Below are 26085 nucleotides of genomic sequence, written 5' to 3'. Positions count from 1 at the left end.
GAATGCTGTCAAATAATAATAATAATGGATTGGATTTTATATAGCGCTTTTCAAGGCACCCAAAGCGCTTTACAATGCCACTATTCATTCACTCTCACATTCACACACTGGTGGAGGCAAGCTACGGTTGTAGCCACAGCTGCCCTGGGGCAGACTGACAGAAGCGAGAATCTCTGCTATCTTCATGCAGGGGCAGCTGGTAGTATGCATTTGCAAGATCAATTGTAGAAAACATCTTTGCACCCTGTAAGCTGGCAAACAATTCATCTACATATGGTAAGGGGTAGCAATCAGTGATCACAGCTTTGTTTGGTTCACGGAGGTCTGCACACAGCCTTATTCCACCAGTTTTCCGTCCTGTCACAACAATTGGGGATACCCATGATGATGCATCAATCCGTTCAATGACACCAGCTTTGAGTAAGCGATCCAGTTCGGATGAAACTGAAGCCCTCACAGCAAACGGGAGACGTCGCAGCTTCTGACGGACAGGTTTGACTGTTGGGTCAACTTTGATTTTATGCACAAAGAACGAACACAGCCAATATCTGGGGCAGCAGGGATGCAAGAAACAGGTGATGGGTTTGTAGACATCACAGAAGCAGTAGGATCAGTACATGGAGGTAGAACAGTTTTGCCTGCAATGCTGACATTCAGCGCTTCCATCAAATCTCTTCCAAGAAGAGGAGTTCCTTTCCTTACAACAAAGAACACAGCTGAGGTGGATGCATTTCCTCTGCTCACTGTGACTTGCAGGCAGCCTAACACAGGGATTATTTTCTTTGTGAATGTAACTAGTTGAAGGTCAGATGGTTTTAGTGGCGTATCACTGAAGTGCTCTTCGTAGATGTGGTTAGGCAGGATAGGAACTGCAGAACCTGTGTCCACAATCAGTGCAATGTCCTTAGCTGATGAGGTAGGTGTGCTCACATTTATGCTGCATTGCAATCCTTTTGATGCATGAGAAGGATCTGTTAAGTAAAGGACTGTGAGTTTTGGTAAATGTACTTCTCGTACATCTCTTGTCTTGGATGAGCAGCAGACATGAGCAAAATGTCCAATTATATGACACAGTTTACGAGTAGCTTTGGCAGCAGGACACTGATGACAGTTTGCTAAATGACTGTTTGAACCACATCTAAAACAGTTCTTAGATGGTTTTGTTGCATGAGATGGCTTTGCAGGGTGAGCATTGTATTTGTGTTTCCTCTGCATGGAGTGCGAGTGAGACTGCACAGCTTGGACTGGAGTACTGGTGTCTGCAGCTATGGATTTAGCTTGTTGAACTGCAGATTCCATTTGTGTTGCCTGTGTAACAGCTTTATCTAGTGTCAAATTAGGTTCAAGCAAGAGTCTTTCTCTTATGCTGGGGCTAGACACATGTTCAACTAGCTGATCACGGATCATTTCTTCTGTCCTGTCATCAAACTCACATTTAGAAGCAAGGTCTCGCAAGCTGGCTACATACTGGATAACAGTCTCATGTGAAGCTTGTGTTCGCTTTCTGAAAGCATGTCTTTCCACAACAACATTTACCTTGGGTGAAAAGTATTGTTCTAGGGCAGACAGCAGAGGCGAAAGTATCACCTATATTTGGCAGTGAGTAGAAAATCCTTTGTCCCTCTGTTCCCAAAGCAGTGAAGTAAAGTAGCTCTTCTTCGTGCTTCAGGCCAAGCATTCCCTGTTGCATTGATCACAAGCAAATAATTGTTGAACATACGCATCCACATGTTGAAGGGCAAAGCAGGATCTCGTTTGGACGTTTGCAGCCATGATGACTCCGCAAAAAACTAAGCAGAAAAAACATGCAGGGTTACTCGTCGCCAAAATGTAGTAGCGGCCGGTAATAAACCAGTCCTCATAAAGGAACAGTGCTTTAATGAATTCAGCGCAGTCTTTACATCATAGAGGTAACAGTGACACATATCAGTTATCAGTTAGCCATCTAACTATATTCTAACTATGAACCTTTACCGAATCTGCTTTACTCTTATTTTGCGACACCACCCTCTAGTGGTGCAATGTGGTACGATCATTACAGGACACAACACATACATTAAAGCTATGGGAAAGAGTCATTGAAGTTAGGTTAAGAAGAGAGGATAGGTTGACTAATGAGGTCAGGCAGGATGTGGCATCGTAATTTGTAGTGAGAGATGAATTTAAATACCTGGGGTCAACCATCCAAAGTAACAGACAGCGCAGAAGAGATGTGAAGAAGGGAGTGCAGGCAGGGTGGAGCTGGTGGAGATGAGTGTCATGGGTGATTTGTGACAGAAGGATAGCAGCAAAAGTGACAAGATGGTAATTAGACCTGTTATGATGATGGTAGCACTAACAAAAAGACAGGAGGTGGAGCCAGAGGAGGCATAGATGTTAGGTTTTCACTGGGAGAGACCATGGTTGGTGTGACAGAGATAGGGTGAAATGGAGTCAAGATGGGGTTATTACATAGAAAAAGTAATTTATTACACATGACGTGTTACGTCTCACAAAAGTAACAAGTCATGTGTAATACATTATATACTCACTGAAGAAAATAATTGTTATGAATTGTTATAAATAATGTTACAGTACTGGTTACATACTTTCTCATTTCTTGGCACAATGAACCAAAAGGCACTGTCTCTTGTGTTAGACTACGGTCTAACACAACAACACATTCCTATCCTAATCGGGACACGCATTTGATCTTTCTTTTAGTATTTATGTATGAACACAAAGGCTACAATGAAAAACAAAGATAAAAATCAGCCCAAAGTGGCTTGAAAGTGATTGCCATTGATTCTACTTTAGAAACACAAACAGGTAGAAACAGATGCGGGAAGACTGACTGTTCAACACTGCGTTGGGTTACCTGTTTAAGTTCACGCTATGTCTACTGGCCATTCACTCAGCTTTATTAAGGGCCTTGGCTAGCTTTGTGTTAGCATGCTAACTGTGCTTTCTGTTACTTGCCATCTCTGATTCCCACACTATCTGGTCTTTAAGTGGTGACGTATGAATCCTGTTTCCGGGTTCAAACTACTCTGCGTTTATTAAGGCTGTTGTGTTTTTAAAATGTTTTAATGCTTTGTATCTTGTTCTATTTAATCTCAACAAGCCCCTAAAAACAGTCAGTGATCACTGCTGGCCTCTCTCAGTTTTCATTTCATCCTCTATTCATTTTAAAGCTGATTAACTAACTGTCACTGATTATTGCTGTCACTGTGTCCTGCCAAATAAAACTGGCATTAAAGGCTTTTCTTTTCCCCAGAAAAATGCAATTGCTGAGATTTATTTTGTTTTCCAGCAGACCGTGTCTGGGCTGATGCATACTATTTTCATTAGCTACAGCTAGGTTCCATGCATGTGCCCCCCTGCCCTGTTGATTGGATATCCAATTGAAATTAATTTAATCGATTGCCTGAGATTTATCAATTCACTGGGCATGCTTTTGAACAATTTTAACTACAACAGATAATAACTCACTTAAATGAAAAATATAAAGTCTTGGTTCACAGTGTTGAATATTAGTTATTAGAGAGTTATGGCCTTATTTGTGCCACTATTCTGAGCGCACTAAAAAAATTGTGTTGCATTTTGAGGAGAAATTTATATTGAGCGACGAAAAGCTAAATTTGAGTGAACAAAATTCATTGCTGCGTGCAAAAAATGTATTTCAGTGTTTGCTATTATCCATACACACACACAATAGCAGCTCCTCTTGCTCAGTTTTTGCATTTCCGCAATGTGTTGCTTGCACGCTCAATATTTCTGCCCCTGTGCGTTCAACTCTTTCTGTACACCATTATATTTGTGCCACAAAACCAGCCGATCACAGACTTGGATGCAAAAAAATCTGATTCGCTGTTTTGGTGTCCAATCAGCTCGAAATGACGAAATGCAATATCCCAGAATGCCTTTCGTCCAAAACTCAAATGAGGCAGTGGCGGAGGAACGCAGAGTGGCGGAGTTTGAAAGATTACTCTTTCTGGGTCACAAAATAAACTTTTAAGATATTTTCAGGTGAGAATGGTGCTGTGTAAACTTGAAATAGCTGCTCAATTTATCAAGAAATCACATATTTGCAAAAGTGCTCTAACGTTTTCAGAGATGCCTGATACCCACCAGCTGACCGGGTGGTCGAGGCGCTGCTCACGGCACATCGATTTCAAGCCCCCCGTGGTCTTTTGCTACTCGGGTTAAACATACTATATAATTCACTTAGATCAGCGTCCCCAACCTTTTATGCGCCACGGAACGATTTAATGTCAGATAATATGTTCACGGAAAGGCCTTAATGTTTCGTGGATAAATACAACAAAATAAAAGCTCTACAAGTAAGACTTCAGTATTAAGTAAAACGTTCCAGTTATGAAGCTGAACTTTAATCTCATCCAAACTGATTTATTCAGGAACAAATCAAACACTAAAATAAACCAAACATTAACATTTAGGGGTTACCCAAGTGACTCATATATCGTGTTTAACCCAAGTAGCAAAAGACCACGGGGGGTTTGAAAACGATGTGCTGGGAGTCTGCGCCTTGACCACCCGATCAGCCAGGGCTGGACTGGGACAAAAAACCGGCCGACTACACCACCAGGTATTATAGAAAAAAAACATAAAGCCTTTGAACGAAAACAAAAACTGTTGTGACAGTGATGTACACTGTCTTGTTGGTATATATGTATCATTTGTACACAGTGTATCACCTTCATGTTTCCCTCTCACCAGATATTCAAACCGATATCATGACCAGCAGCTTTTACGGCTGTGGCTCCAGCAAACATCAGCTGATACTAGAAAGTAATATTAAATAAATTCTAACAACAGCTTATCAAGCTTAAACGTGCTGCTGTTATTTAGCGCAACATCCGCTGGTTTCCTCTTTCTGGCGCAAAGTGGGCAATAAACAAACAAGAGAGACAGGACTCTCGGCAGAAAAGTCGATCAGTTGATCATTGATTAGTTTCATGATTGAAGTAGCAGCAGGAGAGGGAGGGGGATAGAACGAGAGAAGAAGAGGCAGTTGTGCAACAAAGACACAGAATAACTCCAGCTTTGTCTTTTCTTTCATTCTAGCTGAAGTATGGGACAAATCATGTTCCTCAATGCGGATGTATTGTAATTGGTCCAGCCCAGAGCTGATCATGACCAATTGGCCAATCCACCACTTTAATCCACAACTTTTCATTGTTTATACTGTTACAAAAACAAACAAAAAACATAAAAATGAAAAGTCACCATCGGTCACCGGGCAAATGCCTGGTATGCCCAATTGCCAGTCCAGCTATGCGGTCAGCTGGTGGGTAACAGGCAAAATGTCTTAATAAATCGAGCACATATTTCAAGTTTACACAGAACTATTCTCTCCTGAAAATATCTTAAAAGTTTATTTTGTGATCCTAAAGAGTAATATTTCAAACTCCGCCACTCTGCGTTCCTCCGCCACTGTCTCCTTTGAGTTTTGGATGATAAGCATTCTTGGATATTGCATTTCGCCTCCATCTCGGCCACCATTTGGGTCAGGTCCTTACCCGGCTGGCCCAGTCGCGGGTCTGCTGTGTCCCCATCCTGGGTTTCGGCACCACTGTAACAAACCCACAGCAGACCTGGGTACATGTTCATGCTTCGCAGCTTCTCTTTATTAATGGTTGCTTGTTCACACACAGCTGTGGTGTACAGAAAGAGTTGAACGCGCACAGGAAGATATTTCAAGTGTACACAGCACATAAAATTTTTTCAAGTGTACACAGCACATAAAATTTTTTTTTACATGTGCTTAAATTTTTTTACGTGCGTTCAGAATAGTGGCACAAACATAACGCCATAGAGAATGGCTTTCATTTAATTTCAGATGTTTTTGTTCCTGCATTCAAAGCACTTTCTACTACAAGTCGAATTAACCAAGTCACAGATACATTCACATTGCATGTGAGACTTCATTTATCTATACTTAAGCACTTTTATTTAACATTCGCATACACATGCAGTTTAGTAGACATTCAACAATGAACAAATTGTTAAATGTGAATATGAACGCTTTTTCTAGCAAAAAGAAAAAAAAACTAAGATGAGACTAATGGTGCATGAAAAAAATGTTTCAGTGCCTTGCTGTTCTTAAAATTGGTTGGCACTTTGACTTTGGTTTCCAGTGACCTGTAGAAGCAAACATTGGAATGTATCACTTATATTAGACTTGAGATAAACATATGCTTCTGTTACATTTCATTAAATCATACAGATTTCCCTTCCTGTCCCCCTCACATTAAGAAAGTTCCATCCTTCAATTACTGGCTAGGGCCTTGCGTGGTCTCCCTTTATCTGTATGTGTTTTCTCTCGGTGCTTCATTCTAAGACATACATGCTTACTTGGTGATTTTACATTAGCTGCTGATGAGAGGTAAATAACGTGCTTAAAACTGTGTAGAACAAAGCACTCTATGAATATATAGTTAAATATGGCTATACATTAGTAGTCTAATGTAGTCTATTGTATTTTCTGTAAGCAGAAAGACTAGAAAAGTACTTTAAAAGCCTATATAAGAATTATGTGTCTTGAAAACTTAGAACACTGCTGTTAATTACACCTCCAGTGACTTCCAATGCTGGTAATGAAAGCCTTATCTTGGAGTAGATGTTATATTGAGCTCATTTATTGCCAGCATATGATGTGTGAGGACCAATATTTCCTTCTTTAGTTCACTTTTGTTTTAATACCAACTTTAGAGTCATCATTTTAGCATCATACATGCAGCATTATAGACATGTGCAGATTCAGTCTTTACCTGAAGTCGTGAAGTCGTTCAGTCTCAGCACTACACTGAGATTTACCCATGACAGTCTGATAATATGAACCACTGAATCACTAAGTTATTTGTCTGATTTTCCAAAATTATTTGATTCTCCTGCATTTTGGTGATTTGGTATTATAATGATAGCAGCTTTAAGTAGTGTTAGCTTTGGTAGAATTTTTGTCAATGCCAGAGACTTTTATGGCCTTTATACTCTATACCAGGGGTCAGCAACCTTTAAGACCCAAAGAGCCATTTGGGCCCGGTTTCCACGCAAAGAAAACACTGGGAGCCGCAAATACTTTTTGACATCTAAAATGAAGATAACACTGTACACAACATTGTTTTTTTTTTTCACCTTTGTGTGAACAACTAAGGTGTGTTGCTTATGAAATCCAAGAAGTGCTATAGAGAAAATCATATTTTATTTATGTAATTAACACATTTTGAACTCTTAAAGAAATATAACAAAAGGAAAGACACCCAGCTGAACTAAAATGATCCATGTAGCAAACAAAAACTGTTATGAGCCACAACCCTTATATCTCCTTCGGGCTTTTGGAGCCTTGACCTGACTTTTAAAAAATAATTGGAAAAAAGCACTATGCTGCTAAAAAATGAAAAATAGATATTTGCAAAATTCTTCCTAAATATGTATTTTAGCTGGTTGATGTGTGTGGTGGGGCGTGGTCTGCAGCGCCGCTGCAGGGGAGGCGGGGGCACTTGAGCAGCACCCGCAATCACGCATTGCCACCTTAACGTCTGTGCTATCTATGCTGTTGTGTTGCTATGTGTGAGCTGAAAAGCTACAACCAGCTGTATGCGTACAGCAACCGTGTGTGAAAAGTGGTCAATAAAGAGATGCTGAAAAGCATGTTCATGGAAACATCGTCGGGTCTGCCGTGATATGTTTACAATGGGACTTCTGCTCCTGAACCTCTACGCACAGTGTCTGCATATCGCGGCTGTACGAAGTCACTTTCATCTTTACGCAGGCCTGTAATCTGTCATCTGTGAGGCACAAGCGGTGTTTGTTTTTAACATAGTTCATGGTGGAGAATAGCTGCTGACATAATGTGGATCCGAAGATCCATAATTGGCCTACCTGGGGTTGAAAGTCACGATAAATGCATGCCGTTTCGGCGGGTATACCGGCTTCCGCGAGTATGACTCTTATTTTAAGAGATGAAAAAATAATAGAATATAATTTTATTTTTGTATTTCAATATTACAATAATCTTCCAATGTAGAACCACAAGTTAAAAAAGAACTAACATAAATAAAATGCACTTCAGCTAAATACTTCTAATTTATTTTCCCAAACCACGCAGAGCCGCACTATAAGGACTAAAGAGCCGCATGCGGCTCCGGAGCCGGAGACCCCTGCTCTATACTATATAGAGACCCGTACGCTTGCTTAAGTCAGTATGCTTGAGTAAAACAGGTATTCCAATCTTATATTGCACATGCACAGAACACTTATGGATCATCACTTTACTCCTGCCTCGCTTTTTTGTATAACTGGTGACTGTCTGCTATGGTAATTTATCACCTGGTAAATTCTAATGGGCTGGCATTTATATAGTAATTTTTAAGTGTTTTTACACTATCCATCGTGTTCACACAATACTTAATTCTATGCACTTAATTTTTCACATGCACCCATAATAATGGATGAATCAAGAAATTTAGCATTCAGTACTTTGCTCCAGGACACTATCATATAGACAAGGAGACAAGGATCAAACCTCTGACCTTATTAGCATAAACTGTGGTGCATTAGGCTTTTTCCAGACTTAAAAGCAAACATTAGATTGTAGCAAGAATAAGGCAATACTTCATCCTATACTTGCTAGCACACATAAATAAACACATACAGTACAGAGCTGTGACATTTGCTCAAATCATTCAAATACATTACTTGTTATATACAATACTACAATGAACTGTAAAATTGGCAGCACTTTTGCAGTAAACTTGTTTTGAAGCATTTACTGTTTTGAGAAGTGGAAAAAGCAGCAAACTAAAGAATCATTGTAAGCAGACACAAACTCATTCTGGCATGTTGGATTTTCTCTTGCATATAAATGTTGAAACTGCTATGCATCAAATTCTGTGACGTGCATCTGACCAAACTGAACAGCACATTGCCTTCCCAGTGAACAATGCAATACACTGTTCGTTGGTGATGTATGGTGTTATTTGTTTTCCATTTTTGTTGTTGTTGTTTTTGGTTTTTTTCCTTTATCTTTAACAGGAAAGCTGCAAGAATGCCACTCAGGAGCTGCCCTGAATGGACTGGAACTCAGGCCTCTGCAGTAGTGTTTCAGCATATAGAGAACTGTACCAGCACCCATGTATGAAATTCCTTAACATCCAGCATAAAACATCATTCAACCTGGAGAGCAGCTTGTTATGGGACACAATAAACAAATAAAACACGTAATGTATCTTTTCGTTGAAGCTACATAATTCACTCACTCATACTAAAAATTAGTCACAAAGACTCAGGCAACGTCTAAAATTGTGTTTGTCTTTTTAAGATAGATGTTGGACTTGATCACATTGTGTGCATCAGAATCTATGGAGGGATACAATTAGATTTTTAGTGCTAAAAAAAGAATAGCAGGAATACTTAGAAAACACATCAGATCTTATTTTGGTATGAGTGAAAGGATGCCACATTATTTGATGGATTTTATGATCATTATTATTATTTGACATGGCTTTTGCTTTGCTCCTGCTAAATTACTTCAATAAAATATCCTGCATTCAAAAATTCAAAAAACCTTTTGTAAAACAGTAAAGGTAAAAACCTGTGTTTCATTACAACATCACACAAAGGGCTCTTTCACATTACACTAGCCTATAAATGAACACATTCTTGGGACCTACGTGCCCAGGTCACTAAACTAAATGCACCTAATAGGCAAGTATACAGATTTAGAGGAGAGCTGCTGATAACGGGTGTGGCTGAAGAGGAAGAGCACCACCTTGGCAAGAAGGATCGACCTGACCTGACCTTCCCGTATTTGGGGTGCCTGGTCAAAATTCCAAAAACTTTAGCTAGTGTTTCCTTTCCATCTTCCACCACTCTTGTTATACTTGGTTTTGTTCCTTTAAGTCATGTTTTCCCCACTTTCTGGATTTTTTTTTTTTTTGTGCTGTCCTACCTCTGTCTTCCTCTCAACACAATTTCAAAAATGGTATATACATTGAAGTTCACACTTTCAACACAATCTCTCCCCAGACGGGAAGGATGATGAACAGGATGAGAACTGTGCTCATATATGAGCGTAGGTTTACCCTGAGCACATGTGACGGATGTGAAACTCGCTGAAGAAGCCATGGAGAACATTATGCTGCCTGTGATGTTATCTACACACCAACATATAAACATTCACACATATCCAGGAACTGTTGAGTCAGCTATTTCTGATTAATCAACTGTGCTTTAATGCAGCAAACATGTAAGTGATTTTAGAAACAGCAGAGGCATTTGCTTGAAATATTACATAGCTTCTTGAAAATCATCTGTCTTTGTGGCATCTTTTAAAATGTTATTGGAATTTGTAAAGGATCTACTACTTTCTGTATGTTAATCCTTAAAGTGAAAGGCATATGAGCCTGTTTTGCTGTTTTATCAAAGAAAGACCTAATCAGTGTTCTTTTTTTTGTTCAAAAATTTTAGTTCTTTTTGTTTGTTTTTTGTTTGTTTTGTCATCCTGGAGTCAAATCCATGCATAGATTTTGCCGGGCTCAGAGCAGCAAACATCTGTGTAACACTGCCACGCTACATTAAATGCTTGTCACATGGAAGATGCGCTGTTGTGGACATTGTTGCATGAATTTCTTTGAACACGTTACTTGTGTATATATGTTTGTGTCTGACTGAGGTTTATGGCAGACAATTAACCATGTCTGGCAATTTGGCATAGAATCACTCACTTAGCATCTTCCAACTATGCTAATGAATCATTTCCACTTCTCATTGCTTTGTGCATTAGCATAATGGGACTTGCAAATGGAGCGTACCATGTTAGAAAGGAAATGCTGCCTTGATGTAACTGAAATATCTGCTTGTTATTGTTCCATTTCCTCTTTCGTGTAATTTTTTCTCATTTTTCTCAAATCCACATTGAATCATCCCATGAAAAGACCAGATTGCTCTGGTCTTTTCATGGGACCCCAGAGACAAAAGTTACCATGTCACCTTTGCTGCTGTGTGGCAGAGGTGTCTTATGCCTCAATCACATTGCAATGCTGAAATAAAACAAAACAAAGCTCCCTCATTGCAGGGCCAGAAGCCAGGGACTGATAATCTGGCATTTGCTGGTGGGTCAATACACTTCTGGGTGGATTTGTAAATACAAGGTTTTTTTATGTCAATGTGCTTACTAGGGTTACAGGTTAGCTTGAAGGCACACTCCATGCTGGCCGTACAAACACTGACAGCAGCCCAATCTTATTTTATTTACTGACAGTGGATTGCTTAGTCAAATCTCTTAATCCAGCCGGCCCTTCCCTATTTTCCCTGTACACCTATGCAACTTCAATGCAATTCATTTCATTTTAATTTTATTTATATAGCACCAAATCACAACAACAGTTGCCTCAAGGTGCTTTATATTGTAAGGTAAAGACCCTACAATGTGACAACGGGAAGGAAAATATCCCTTTTAATAGTAAGAAACTTCAAGCAGAAGCAGGCTCAGAAAGGGGGTGGCCATCTGCTGCGACTGGTCGGGTAAAGGGAGGAAGACAGAGGTTAGTGTGGAAGAAATTGTTGATAAAAATGGCCAAACAAAAGTAAAAAGTTTAAGCTGAAAATATGAGAGAGAAAAAGAAAGAAAATCTAGGAATAACTGCAGCAAAATGTGTCAAATTAACCAACATGTTAGCAGGTACACTATACACACTAGTACCAAGAACAAGTAGGAAGAAGCCCTTACAGTCACAAATGGTTGTTGTTGCTATTAGCCATATAATACATAATTAGCATTTGTATATATATACGTACGTATATATGCAGTGTTTATTTATTGATTTAGCATGAAGACATTTTTACTCACTTTTGCAAGTACTCCCTAAATCTAGAATTTCCATGCACACTGCAAGATAGCAGGAACCACCTGAGCTGCATGGAACCACCTGAGCTCAAGCCTCGGATGCAGACAGGGCAGGGTTACTCCTAAAAGTCTCCAATTGAGATCTTAGTTAAGGGCCTCCGAGCCCTTAGTAAGGGCAACATAATCACCATCCTTTCAGCAGACAAGGGTATAGGTGCATGTTTTTCTAAACCAGACAAACAATGGTTAAGTCAGCATATTCACCCTTTTTTCCACAGTTCCATTAGTAATGAATCACTACAAATACCTCATACATTGGGTATGTGAAATTTGTAACATTTTCAACATTGGCACATCCACAAACGATAAAATCCATGAACTTCATTGCCCATCTTAGAGTATAGTCAAAAGTATCCAAATAAATGTGCAGTTTCACTTTTGTAACTATAATTTGCCAAAAAGGTCTGTCATTTTAGTGTAAAGTGCTGTACCGAAGCATGGTGTGTTATTGAAGGCACTCACATCATTTAGTAAGGGCAACATCATCACCATACCCTACTGCAGTCCATTTTCAACCAGCCAGAGCAACTTGTTTCACTTACCTAGAAAAAAAGGGAGAAAAGAGACAGAAAAAAGGCCAATAAATTACATCATACATTCAACGTGTCACATTAGCACAAGGAGTGGACTCACTTATTTATTCATTGCACTGGGTATTGGCACTGACTTGCTAAAGGTGAGTCAATTTGATTTTGTTAAAATGTCACTGATGGTAGGATAGCATGCAATGCACAGCATTCTGAGTCTAAATAAACAACATATGAGAGCTCAGTTTTACAATACACGGAAACCTGCAATAACACAGATATCCTGTAGCACCTTTTTTCAAGGTCACAGATGAATTCATTTGTCATAGTATCATAGATGCAGTTAACTATTTCATTTTTAAAACAGGTTTACTGTATGTAACCTGAATAAAACAAATGCTGGACATAACATGAGCTGCTTGACTTCTGGTAATGAACTGGTGTTTTAATTTTCAGGCATTTAGTCACGAAATAATAAAATATCCCTTATATTTAAATATTTACTTGTACAGAGGATAAATAGTAAGTATTCACACATAATCTACAACAGTTAAGGTAGTCAAATGCACAAAAGAATCAAAATTATAAGGAACATTTTCTTCCACCAATAAAATCATTTACCTTAAACAAACAAATAAATGAATTCTGATCTCTTTCTCCCAGTTCACCAATTATTTGAATCTTTACACTCAGACAGAAGCCATAAATCATATACAACTAACACACAGTTTTCACAACTCTGCAGTGCACATTTGTCATATATATTTGGATATTTGAATTTGAGTGCTTATGACTGTCAGCACATGCATAATGTTCTGTTTGATCAGATAGCACTCAGATGTGAAAATAAAACCTTACAGATGGTTCGAATCTATCATAGCTTGTTCATTTCTGTCCTTTAACACTTAATACATGAACTCCTTTTATGCAAATAAATAAATAATAAAAATGTAATATATATATATATATATATATATATATATATATATATATATATATATATTATATATATGTGTTATATATATTTTTAAAGTTTAATCAGAAGGTTCACTAAAACTCAATTTTTAAATAATTCTGGTAAGAATTTCATAGTTCTAGGTTAAGAAATATGATGTTTGACAATTGAATGAACCTAACTTAGAAATTATGGCAGTGCTTTAGATTGTAGCACAAATCATCAATATAGCCAATTATTTATACACCGACTGGTTTGCGCTACAGGTGAAAAAGTGAACCAACACCCCCGAATTCAGGGCAGTTGTAGTTTTAACATGGTTGCTTTTTTCATCTTTGAGATTAAATTAACTTACATTGCTGATGATGGAATTTGGACATCACCCTGACGTGCAGATTCAGAAGTCACATATGACATTGACTGGTTCCTAAAGAAGATGGTTTGGCAATCTGGTGAACTACTTCATGTTTACTAAGTGTTTATGGAAAGTATGAAAAGGAAATGTTTGAACTGAGCTTGGGGTATGATTATTACATAGTATTTAGGCTACGTCCACACGTACCCGGGTATTTTTGAAAACGGCGTTTTCAGTCACTGAAAGTGGAGATTTTTAAAAACTCCTGCCAGGGTGGAGATTTCAAAAACTCAGTTTTTGCATTTACGTGTGGATGAGGAAAACAGAGACAACGCAGCACCATAGGTGTGCGCCTTTTTTGACGTCACATTGTGTGCCACGTTATTGTTTCGGTGAAATGGGTTTCTACAATGGCGGACTTAGACAAAATACTGTTACTGTTAACTTTACTCGCTGCAGTGTCTACATGCATATATATACAACACAGTTTCTGTCCCTCCACACATAGAACTCAGTTCTGTTTCTATGCGCCATCTTTGTTTACTCTTTCCCACCCAAGCTTATAGACTTCTGATTGGCCAACATTTCTACACGGTTAGGAATATATCGCTAACTTGCTTTGGCCGTTGAGTCACTGAGTTGTGTTTTATTTTCTCTCGGTTCCCCTCCCAATTTCCCAGCTTGTGTGCTTCTGTGTTTTGATTTGTTTGTGTTTCCGGAAGTCTGGTTTTGAGCATCATCTGACTGGAAAGTGATTCACGCTTTTACGATTCACACTGCGGACAAGAGCACTGTGCTGGATTTGGGGAAAATCGCCATGGGAGCCAAAGTGCCGCAATTGTTACATTATTGTTCACTTTTGTAAATAAATTCACTGTCTTTGTTTGGAAAAGTCCTGTGTTTGCGTCTGCTTTTTACCACTGACCTGACAAAACACATAGAGACTGGGAAAAAAAGGTGAATGAAACACTCTGCATCACAGAAAGCCCCCAGCACCCTAGGCGTATTGCAGCTACTAAGGGAGGATTTTGAATTTTCCTTTATCAAAAAGGAAAGTTTTAAGCCTAATCTTAAATGTAGAGTGGGTGTCTGTTTCCAAAATTCAAACTTTAAGCTGCTTCCACAGAAGAGGGTCCTGAAAACGGAAGGTTCAATCTTTCATTCTACTTTTAAATGCTCTAGCAATCACATGGAAACCAACAGACTGAGAGTGAAGTGCTCTGTTGGGGTTACACTGCAGTCATAAAAGAATAGAAATGTTTAGCAACAATACTCAAGTAGATTATGGCATTTTAAAAAACACTTGCTTGTTACTAAGGGTCCAAAAATGTCCTATGAAACTATTACAACACTATCATCATCCTCAATCATCAAGACCATGCACTATGAATACATGCTTTCGCTCATCTGTTGCTGTAGCCACAAGTGTGTCATGAAGTACAGGTTAAGGACTGGGGACAACATTGCACAATTGAAACTAATCAATGACTAATCATAAACTAATCAAAGAGAAGAAGTAGAATTAAATACAAAACACTAGATATAAATGACTATCAGGATAAAACAGGAAGCAACCAAACAGGAAAACACTAACAGAGACAGAATTGATGACTTAGAGAAGGCAAGCCTAATAAATCAAATTACAATAATAATATTAAAAAATAACTCCAAGTACTAACAGAAAACACAATGCAAAAATATCAAGAAACTCATAACACTAGAATAACTATGGAAAGTATCAAAGTAAGCCAGATTCAAATCAGAAAACTTTATAACTTAACCTGAGGCAGGGGTATAAAGAAAAACTCAGCTCTATTTAAAACACAGGTTTAGGGAGGATCAGCCATCTGCTGTAACCAGTTGGAGTGAGGGGAGGAAGTCAGGGCAAAGGCACACTGTGGAAGAGAGTCTTCTTCTTCTTATCCACCCACGCTCAAGTGTATTGGGCGACAAGGTCTCTCCATCAGTCGTGTTTTCCAGTGAGCTCTTCAGTTTCATCCCAAGAGATGCCAAGGCTTTGAGGTTATCAAGAAAGTTCCCTCCCTCTTCCCACTCCACCACAACCACCCACACATGCAGGGCCTTAGGGTGCAGGTGTGCGACTAGGGTGCAGGGGAGGCACTCCCCCTCTGCCCCCTCCTGGCTGCCTGTGCCTCAATTTTATTCTGCAACCTAGACATCCACTATCATTACACATACATATAGGGCCTTAGGGGTGGGCACGTCATACGGCATCCAGAGGACGGTCTGTGTATTCAACCTCACCTCTGGAGCCGGTGCCCACTTCTCAATTTTAAATGTATGTAAACATTGAGGGATCTCGGGAGGGGCCATGCCACACTTGCTGCTCCCTGGCAGGAAGCACCACGCCCTCCCGTGTTTTAAATGCACTTTAGAACAGCATGCAGCAACACTACATATGAGTGGGCAGAGCGATTTTTTTGGGTCTTCACACACCCCCATTCTCTGTTAGCCATCAGGGCGGAGGGGCTGGGAGGAGGAGTTAGCTGTCCAATTGGGGTCTGGGATGCGGGGCAAGATCTCCTGGTGTGATTTCCCCTTTTAGGGGTGGTGGTGCCTGAACCTGGGGTATAGAGTATGTTTGTGCGGAGTGTGTTTGTGTGTCTTTTTGTGTCTGTCTCCACGTTAGGTGAGTGCCCAGTATTTATATATGTGTGCATGAGCGTGGGAGTGCACGTTTGTGTCTCTGTGTGCCAGAGTATGTCAGGTCGGGTATTAGACTCCACCTCTCTGGGAACATCTTAGGCTCTCCAAGGTATGGAGGCCTATCTCCCCCCACCACATTCCTTGCCGGTGGATGATGCCCTCAGGTGTCGGTGCGTTGGTGGTTCTTGGTGTCCGAGGCTGGGCGCTCAGGTATATACCGGCTCACTCCCAGTGGCTGCTTGGCGGGGCCTGGCGCCCATGGCTCGGTCGGGCCCCTTCCGGGGGGGTCGAGGGGCCCTCGGGCCACTGGCCTCTGGGCCTGGGGTTTAGTCCACTCTGGCACAGCAGGCTGCTGGCAGAGCCCGCTGGCATGTCACTGCAGCCCCCTCTGGCTTCTACTACGTGGCTGCTGGGTGACCTCTCGTCGGGGGCTCTCCTCGGCTCCTCCCAGGAGGGTAGCACAGTTGCCCCTCCAAAGGTCCTTTTTGGGCTCTCGCACTCTGGGGCCTCTAGATGTCTTGGGCCCAGCTCTCCTCCATGCCTGCTTAATGCCCTGGGGGACGGGGCTATGGTTCCCCACACCCTCTAGCACAGGGGTGTCAAACTCAAATACACAGTGGGCCAAAATTCAAAACTGAAACAAAGTCGTGGGCTAACGTTAATAATAATTGAAATATATTTATTCCTCCAGATATAAGAATGAATCTTTTCTAATGGACTCAAACACGTTTTGCTGAAAAACGGAATATGGAACAAGCAAAGCTTAATACTAAACAATATATAAATTAGCTGTATAATACCAGTAGGCCAGCTCTAATAGTAATTTGGTTTGGCTTTGCGGGCCAAATGTAATTAGGCTGCGGGCCAAATTTGGCCCACGGGCCAGAGTTTGACACCTATGCTCTAGCAGATCGTTACATGGAGAAACCTTTTGAATACAAGCGCGCTCATCCACACAGGTGTACACACGGGTGTTCACAGACACAAACTACACCTTTCCTGGCTGCTACCTCAAAGCACATTGTGCGCTGTCAACCTTGCGTGCTGCACAATAATATTCACTATTTAGTATTTACTCTTAGCTAGATTATTGCAAAGGAGTTGTGTTTTTTATGTTGCTCTCTTTTTTGCTTGTTTTCTCTTCTGTAATTTCTTCTCTCAACAGGCTATCCAGGTGACTTTCTTACTGTCCCTCTTCCCCTCTGTTTTTCTTTCTCTCCCTCTCTTTCTCTCTGTCCCGTCTGTAACAACTGAAAATAAAATAAAATAAAATAAATGCATAATAATAATAATAATAAAGGTCAATCAAATGGACCAATATGGCAAGGCCATCATGATCCACTTGCTAAAGTAAATTCATTGGGCATCTTTCTTGACCTTCAATTCTGATGCACTGTAAAAAAAAATTGTAATATAAAAGTAGTTTACTGTGTATTTTAGAGTTTTGCACTGTTCTTCTAGAATATCATTAAATTCACATAAATAGACTGTGATTTTACATTTCAAATGTGAATTAACGTAAAATCACTGTAAATGTAATAAAACATAATTTTCTTGTTTTTTAAACGTATCTGTCTGTACATATGCATATTTAGATTGTTAGAATACATTCACAAATGCATCATAATTTCACAAATATTGGCAGTTCGCCTTCTAATCAGAAGGTTGCCGGTTCGAGCCCCGGCTCGGATACTCTCGGTCGTTGTGTCCTTGGGCAAGACAATTCACCTACCACCTACTGGTGACGGCCAGAGGGGAATTGTAAAGCACTTTGAAGGTCTAATAAAGCGCTATATGAATGCAATCCATTATTATTTAAACCAACTGTTAACTGTATATTTCTGTACATTTAAGTATTATTATTCATATTGCCGCATTCATTGACCTTGTTTATAGGTAATTGCATTGTTTAATCACGTTAAATTGTTCCTAATTTAATGTTTAAAAGCACTTGAAAAAGGCAAAATCCCATGTAAAATTAGGGCAACAAACTGTATTGTCATTACTGAAAATAACCGTATTTTCATGGGAATGTTATTTTCTGTTATTTTCTGGTATTATTTTGGCGCCCCAGCTGCCAGAATATTATTGTTTTTTTAGGATTTTTTTTTACTGTGTGGCTAAAGAACCAAATGGGACAGGCAAACAAAAAAAGAATGTTCCTTCCCAGGCCAGATCAGTTTCTTCATCTCCGTCCCAGCTCAAGACGCTTCCCAGGTATGTGAACCTCTCAACCAGCTTGAGTTCTTGCCCACCAATCTTAGGCAAACGAGCCTGGTCGCCAATGTGCATTATTTTTGATTTTTCGGCACTGACGCACAGTCTGACTTTTTCCACTTCTCAGGCCAGATTCAATGTTGGATCCTGGAAGCAGTCTCCATCTTCCGCCAGCAGGGCTATATCACCTGCAAAATCAAGGTTGGTGAGTTGACTGTTCGTGTCCAAGTTGATGCCTGCATCTGGCTCGATCAGGGCTTTGTTCATGATGAAGTCGAGGGCCATTACGAACAGGAAGGCCGAGAGGATTCATCCTTGCCTGACACCAGAAGATCGGTGTCGCCCGTGTTCATCTTGATGCAGCAGTTGGGGTGGTGGTACAGTGACTTGGAGATTGAGATTCATTTTCTTTCTTTTCTTTTTTTGATGCCGATGAAGTTTATTGAGAGTGATCGCTTGTACTTCATGGACTGTTCAATAATATTCCTAAGGGTGAATATTTGGTCAGCGCATGACCATCCTCGTGGAAAACCCGCCTGTTCCTCATGGAGGCATTGGTCGACAGTGGCTTTTAGTTGGCAGAGTAGCATGATGCAGAAGGCCTTTGAAGGAACAGAGAATAGGATGATTCCATGCCAGTTTGTGCACACCAAAAGGACCAAAGATTAATAATAGGTAATAATTAAATGCAGAGAGGTGTACAAACAGATAGTAAGTGAAAAGATGAGTGAAAAAGAAAAAACAGAATGCAAATATAACCTAAACTGGGAAAGAACTAAGAAACCAGAAAAGCTGAAAACACAGGGAGACAATATATACACAGAGGGGTGATAAGGAAAGCATTACCACATGGGAGAACAGCAGGAACAAATTAAGCATAAGGGGAAGAAGCAAATTGAACACCAAGGTCATGAGACGAGGGACTGTCAAAATAAAACGGGAAGTGGCACACAGACTGAAACTCAGACAAGGACACGTACGCTTGATAAAGAATGAAAACATGCGAACTGTTAAGGGAGATAAACACAGACAAGGCAAAGGCATGGAGCAGGGAGGCAAGGGACACACAGAGAGCAAGAGAGGAACATGGAGGGAGAGAAAAGCTGTTAAAGTGAATTGTTGTCATTTTTATGCTTACCATCTCTACATTGTTTCAAACTGATGATCAAAGACATTCCTTTGTCTCTGTCCACCTCTCCAGCTACTCTGGTTTTGGGGGGAGGCTGAAAAGGCTTCATTATAGGCACATCCTATCTGAAAGATCTGTTTCTTGTCTTGTAAACTTCCTGCTTTTATGATCCTTTTGGTGAGCAGGAGGTTACACAAACGCACCCCCATGACACACACATTCTCACACACACACACACACACACACACACACACACACACACACACACACACACACACACACACACACACGTTGTTGCACATGCATACACATGCATACAGGTGCTTACACATACACACACATAGTGCCTTGTCTTTTAGAACCTACAGGGGGTTTTACGAGGGGAGGTGCTTGTGTTGTGTAAACTGTAACTGTCATGGGAATAAAAGGCTACGAGGAGGGCTGCTCTTTGAAGGAGTTGGTTGGAGACAGGTGAGGAGCGTTGAGTTCCAGGAGCCTGGTTCCGACCAAGCCTTCCCTCGCTAGCAAGTAAAAGACCAGTTGAAGATGTTCTTGTTTTTGTTCTTCATGAGGAATAAGTCTCTAAACTAGCGGGGCCTGTGGAAGCGCAGATTCAACACAAACAAACAAACAAAACAAAAAAAGCTAAAGACAAATAAATTATCTGAGAGAACTAGAAACACAAATGAACTAGGAAGAGAAAGGAAACTGAACCAAGAATAACACTAAATCAAAGAATAGAAATTGAACCAGAATACGAAACACTGGGTCCATAGACCCAGGACCATGACATAAGGAAAGATTCAGGGTCACCTGAAGTTTAATTAATTGGTTTGTGTTTTCTGACTTCATGGATAGAGGAAGTTCGGTGGCATATGCATAGCAATGAAAAATGTATGCTATGCCTTCTAATGAGACTGTCCTTAATACCTACAGCATGCGTTTATTGCTGTAATTACTTATTATGGTACAGTGGTATGGTACAGTATGGAATGCTGCACTAAGGTCAAACAAGGACCAGCACAGAGACTGTCACAGTACATAAGATCATTTGTAATCATCACAAAAGTTGTTTTTGTACTGTGTTGAGCTCTGAAACCTGATAACAATATTTTCTATAACAAACTCACAGACCATGACAAAGTGGTTATTTGAGTTTCTGTTGCCTTCCTTGTCTACACTTCTAGTCTACACTACTATACTTTTATTACATTAAATATGATAGAGCAGGTCATCTACTAATCAGAATGTTGGTGGTTTGATCCCTGGCATGCTCCAGTCTGTGTGTCAAAGTATCCTTGAGTAAGAAAGTGAACCCCAAGTTCTGTCTTTGCCAGAATATTATTCTTTATTTCTTTATTTATTTTTACTGCAGATTTGCAAGCTTTCTAAATGGGCCTCTACAGCTGTGAAATAAGAAGCTGTGAAATTAATGTCATCCTAGCAAACATGCATTTATGTAATCATTTAAGATAAAAACAACTGTATGAATAATTTTGTCAGTTTGGCAGTTAGTCAGTTGAGGAACCAAAATTAACATAATGCTTTTTTTTTTTATGGCATTGTACATATTTTTTAAATTTATTTTCTCGGTTGTTACTCATGAAATAGCAAAGCCATTCTCCACAAATATGCCAGCCTCAGATCTTAGTGACAGATCTTGTATCTTGCTTTCTTCTTAAATGAGATGGTCCTGGTTCCAAACGTTTTGTAAATAAATTTTGAGTCAATAGTCAAGCTAACAAAATGAAATTGATGTTAGACAATGAAGTAGAATGGATGCATCTCAATTTTGCTGATAACAATGAGAGCAATAGATAAAATGCAAACTGACAAAATCTCATCTTATTTTGGGGAAAAAATGAAAAGAAATGAAACCACTGTTCTGTTTTTCATTCTTTAATCGTTAACAACAGCTTTCTGCCACTACTGTCATGTTCAGCACTCATAGTCTGAGATCCAAAAGTGCAGTTCAAACTCTAATTTGAGATTGCTATAAAATCCCAGAAGTCCCACATGCTAAGGAGATTCACCTTGTTCTTAGACATGTTAAAATGTTAATATAAGCTGTAATAGTGGTGTTACAGTTAGAGATCGCACGATACCACTTTTTTATGTCCGATACCGATACCGATATCATAAATTTGGATATCTGCCGATACCGATATGAATCCGATATAGTGTTTTTTAATCAACAAAACTGTTTTTTTATATCTTGCTGCATTTTGTATAAGTTCATACTCAAGTTTAAAACAACAACTACACTAAAGCTATTCTGTTATACCTGTATGCAAAAAAAAATATTTCATAGTTCAGCAATACTGATCAATCTAATAAACTTAAACCTACACCATCCTCCCTATTCTGGTATTTTAAAGAGTACTTAGCGTAAATATTAAGCAACCTAACTAATAGGGTTCCAACTCCCAGCAACAACAAAAATAAAAAAATAAAAAATAGGGAACCACCCCTCACGCTCCACCTCATGATGCTTAATCGACGTAATCAACCATAATTTGATGCAGTGTGGAAAAAAAATGCACAGAAATCAATTATTTTTCAAGAAATATTAAATAGATTCAACATCTTTCTTCAACAAAATTGCAGACTGCACAGATGGTACCTTCCCAAAGGAAAAAGTACTATAGCTTACTAGGGTATATACACTCAACAAAAATATAAACGCAACACCTTTGTTACTGCTCCCATTCCCCATGGGATGGACGTAGAGACCTAAAATTCATTCCAGATACACAATATAACCATCCCTCCCAAACAGTGGTCACAAATCAGTCCAAATGTGTGGTAGTGGGCACATCTGCTATATTGAGATAATCCATCCCACCTCACAGGTGTGCCACATCAGGATGCTGATCTGACATCATGAGTAGTGCACAGGTGTACCTCAGACTGCCCACAACAAAAGGCCACCCTGGAATGTGCAGTTTTGTCTCACAGCAAAATGCCACAGATGCCACAAGCAATGAGGGAGCGTGCAATTGGCATGCTGACAGCAGGAATGTCAACCAGATCTGTCGCCCGTGCATTGAATGTTCATTTCTCAACCATAAGCCATCTCCACAGGCGTTTCAGAGAATATGGCAGCACATCCAACCGGCCTCACAACCGCAGACCTCGTGTAACCACACCAGCCCAGGACCTCCACATCCAGCAGGTTCACCTCCAAGATCGTCTGAGACCAGCCACCCAGACAGCTGCTGGAACAATTGGTTTGCACAACCAAACAATTTCTGCACAAACTGTCAGAAACCGTCTCAGGGACGCTCAACTGCATGCCCGTCGTCCTCATCGGGGTCTTGACCTGACTCCAGCTCGTCGCCGTAACAGACTTGTGTGGGCAAATGCTCATATTCGATGGCGTCTGGCACGTTGGAGAGGTGTGCGCTTCACGGATGAATCATGGTTCACATTGTTCAGGGCAGATGGCAGCTGAGAATGTCCCAGTTCTTGCATGGCCAGCATACTCACCGGACATGTCACCCATTGAGCATGTTCGGGATGTGCTTGACCGGCGTTTACGACAGCGTGTACCAGTTCCCACGAATATCCAACAACCTCACACAGCCATTGAAGTGGAGTGGACCAACATTCCACAGGCCACAACTGACAATCTGATAGACTCCATGCGACGATGTGTTGCACTGCATAAGGCAAATGGTGGTCACACCAGATACTGACCGGTTCTGGGTCCCCAGACCCCCAATAGCGCAAAAAACTGCACATTCCAAGGTGGCCTTTTGTTGTGGGCAGTCTGAGGTACACCTGTGCACTACTCATGATGTCAGATCAGCATCCTGATGTGGCACACCTGTGAGGTGGGATGGATTATCTCAATATAGCAGATGTGCCCACTACCACACATTTGGACTGATTTGTGACCACTGTTTGGGAGGGATGGTTATATTGTGTATCTGGAATGAATTTTAGGTCTCTACGTCCATCCCATAGGGAATGGGAGCAGTAACAAAGGTGTTGTTGAGTGTATATTAGACTTAATAGTCACTATATACAGTAATTGACTTCTATTCATTTTACATCAAATTAAAACTTTGGGTGTCAGATAATTATTTATTAAAAGCTAGACATTTTAAATGAGAATAAGAAAGAAAAGTATGTCTTTGTGCCCCCTTTTCCCTGTTAATGCCCTATCGGCCCACCTGGCTAAACTTTGCTAGATCCGCCCCTGCACAGTTACCAGCCGTCAGCTATGTAGAAAAAGATCCTGGTGTAGAAAGTAATATTAAATAAATTCTAACAACAGCTTATCAAGGTTAAACGTGCTGCTGTTGTTCAGCCACTGGTTTCCTCTTTCTGGTGCAAAGTGGGCCAAAAGCAAACAAGAGAGACGGACTCGCGACAGAAAAGCAGATCAGCTGATCATTAAGCAGTTTCATGATTGAAGTAGCAGCAAGAAGAGGCAGTCGCTCCATATATCGTTTGTTAAGCTTAACGCAGGAATGCTTTACAAACATTCAGAGATGGACTTACACACTTGCTTTACTTCTCTCGGGGATAACTTTGTCGGAGATGAAATGCTAGCGAAGCTCCAAATGCTATCCAGACCACCGACAAGTCTCGCATGCCACAGCCGCTCTATCACGTGATGCATACGGCTCTGACGTGCTAACGTTCTGAGGTGAGTTACGGCGTGTTGCAAGTTTTGTGAGGTGCTTTCGTGATATTTAATGGATCGGATTGCATTTTTTATTTTTCTCCGATATCCGATCCAGTAATTTAGGTCAGTTTTGGACCGATACCAATACGTAATATCGGATCGGTCCATCTCTAGTTACAGTTAATACCTCACAGGAAGAAGTTCCTGGATTTGAATCTGAGTCTGTATGGATGTATGGCGATCAGAAGAACTTCATGCCTCTGAATACAGGTGTTAAAATGTACCGAAGTAATCTTAAACATTCTGTCATAAAGTTTCTCACCTGTTTGTATCCATCTTTCATATCATTAAAATTTTATGGCTGCAGTTAGCTAGCTGTCTTGGACTCCATTGGGAAAGCTTATAACAATGGCTGGAACTTGTCAAGCTGAGAGGCCAGCAGCTTATTGTGGTTATTTGCACATGTAAACTTCTGGTCTTTGACAGGAGACTGAAGGGAAATTAGTGTGCTAGATGAGCTGACACAGGCTGTGCTCGTACTGGTTCTGGATAATTGGGCGATTGTGGCTCAGGAGTTGGCAGTTCGTCTTGTAACCAGAAGGTTGCCGGTTCGAGTCGTTGTGTCCTTGGGCAAGACACTTCGCCTACTGGTGATGGCCAGAGGGGCCGATGGCGCGATATGGCAGCCTCGCTTCTGTCAGTCTGCCCCAGGGCAGCTATGGCTACAACTGTAGCTGCCTCGACCAGTGTGTGAATGTGAGAGTGAATGAATAGAGGAATTGTAAAGCGCTTTGAGGGCCCCGAAAAGCGCTATATAAATGCAATCTATTGTTATTATTATTATAATTATGAGCTTCGGTGTGTAAGGAAACAGTGCTACCATTACCACAAAAATGCTCTTCTGTGACTTATCATCATATCAGTTTAGTTTTCAGTTATTAACTATCTTGGCATGTGAAGAAGATAGAGTGCAGTGTGAAAAAGTATTCCTTTAACTTATTAGCAAGGACATCCCTGATCATGGAGAGGTGATGGAAAATTGGGTTAATAAATCAGTCAAGTGGAACAAGTAGAGACTGAGCCAGCACTTTCAGAAAAGGTCTCTGTGCAAAGTTCAACTAGCTGTTCAACAAAAACAACAATATGAATGTGTTCATTAATATTTTAATCTTTCTGTAGATATTGTTGGATAACTGGGTCACGCAGTGCTTCAACTTTTTAACCCAGCTGTTATTTTTTTTTGCAATGGATATATTTGAATATAATATTAAAAAATCAAAACGTAGGCTTGCTTTTTCAAAGCTCATTAACATCAGTACTTCTCAGAGATAAGTGGTCCTAACAGGACAACCGCTAAAAGTATGATTTTAAATATTTGTAATGGCATTGCTGTGTATTAACACTTAAAGGGACATTTTGTCCTTTTTGGGTTTTTTTTTTTTGTTTTTTTTCCATGTCATTTTGGCTACGTCGAATGAGGATTTCCTCACATTTGCTAGCGGATATACATTTTGAAAAAAGTTTTAGAAATGTAATCTCAGTTCCTTAAATTATCCTAACATGTCAAAGCTACGTAAAAACCAAGGCATTTGATGCTAAGGCAAAAATTTCCCATTGAAAATCATTGATAATTCAATTTTTGGTCCCACATTTATGTTAACATCAATTAATGCATTCCTTTATGCAGCTTT

The 26085-nt window shown here is 40.2% G+C and overlaps 1 protein-coding gene across 3 annotated transcripts in view; it reads right to left on the bottom strand.

The window, feature by feature from the left end:
- ntm (neurotrimin) overlaps window positions 1–26085 on the bottom strand; it is a 489818-nt gene that overhangs the window by 279733 nt on the left and 184000 nt on the right. The window contains exon 1 of one of the 3 annotated variants that reach the window (XM_082549229.1): window positions 12371–12409. The exons of the other annotated variants lie outside the window; for them this stretch is intronic. The gene's annotated coding sequence lies outside the window, so the exon portion shown is untranslated. Of the gene's footprint in view, window positions 1–12370; window positions 12410–26085 lie in introns of those variants that run through there. 3 annotated transcript variants of the gene reach the window in all.

Source organism: Aulonocara stuartgranti (assembly GCF_965226115.1).
Source record: "Aulonocara stuartgranti genome assembly, chromosome: 10".
Taxonomy (NCBI): domain Eukaryota; kingdom Metazoa; phylum Chordata; class Actinopteri; order Cichliformes; family Cichlidae; genus Aulonocara; species Aulonocara stuartgranti.
The sequence above is the reverse complement of the archived record's forward strand: the minus strand, read 5'-3'. Positions and strand labels throughout refer to the sequence as shown.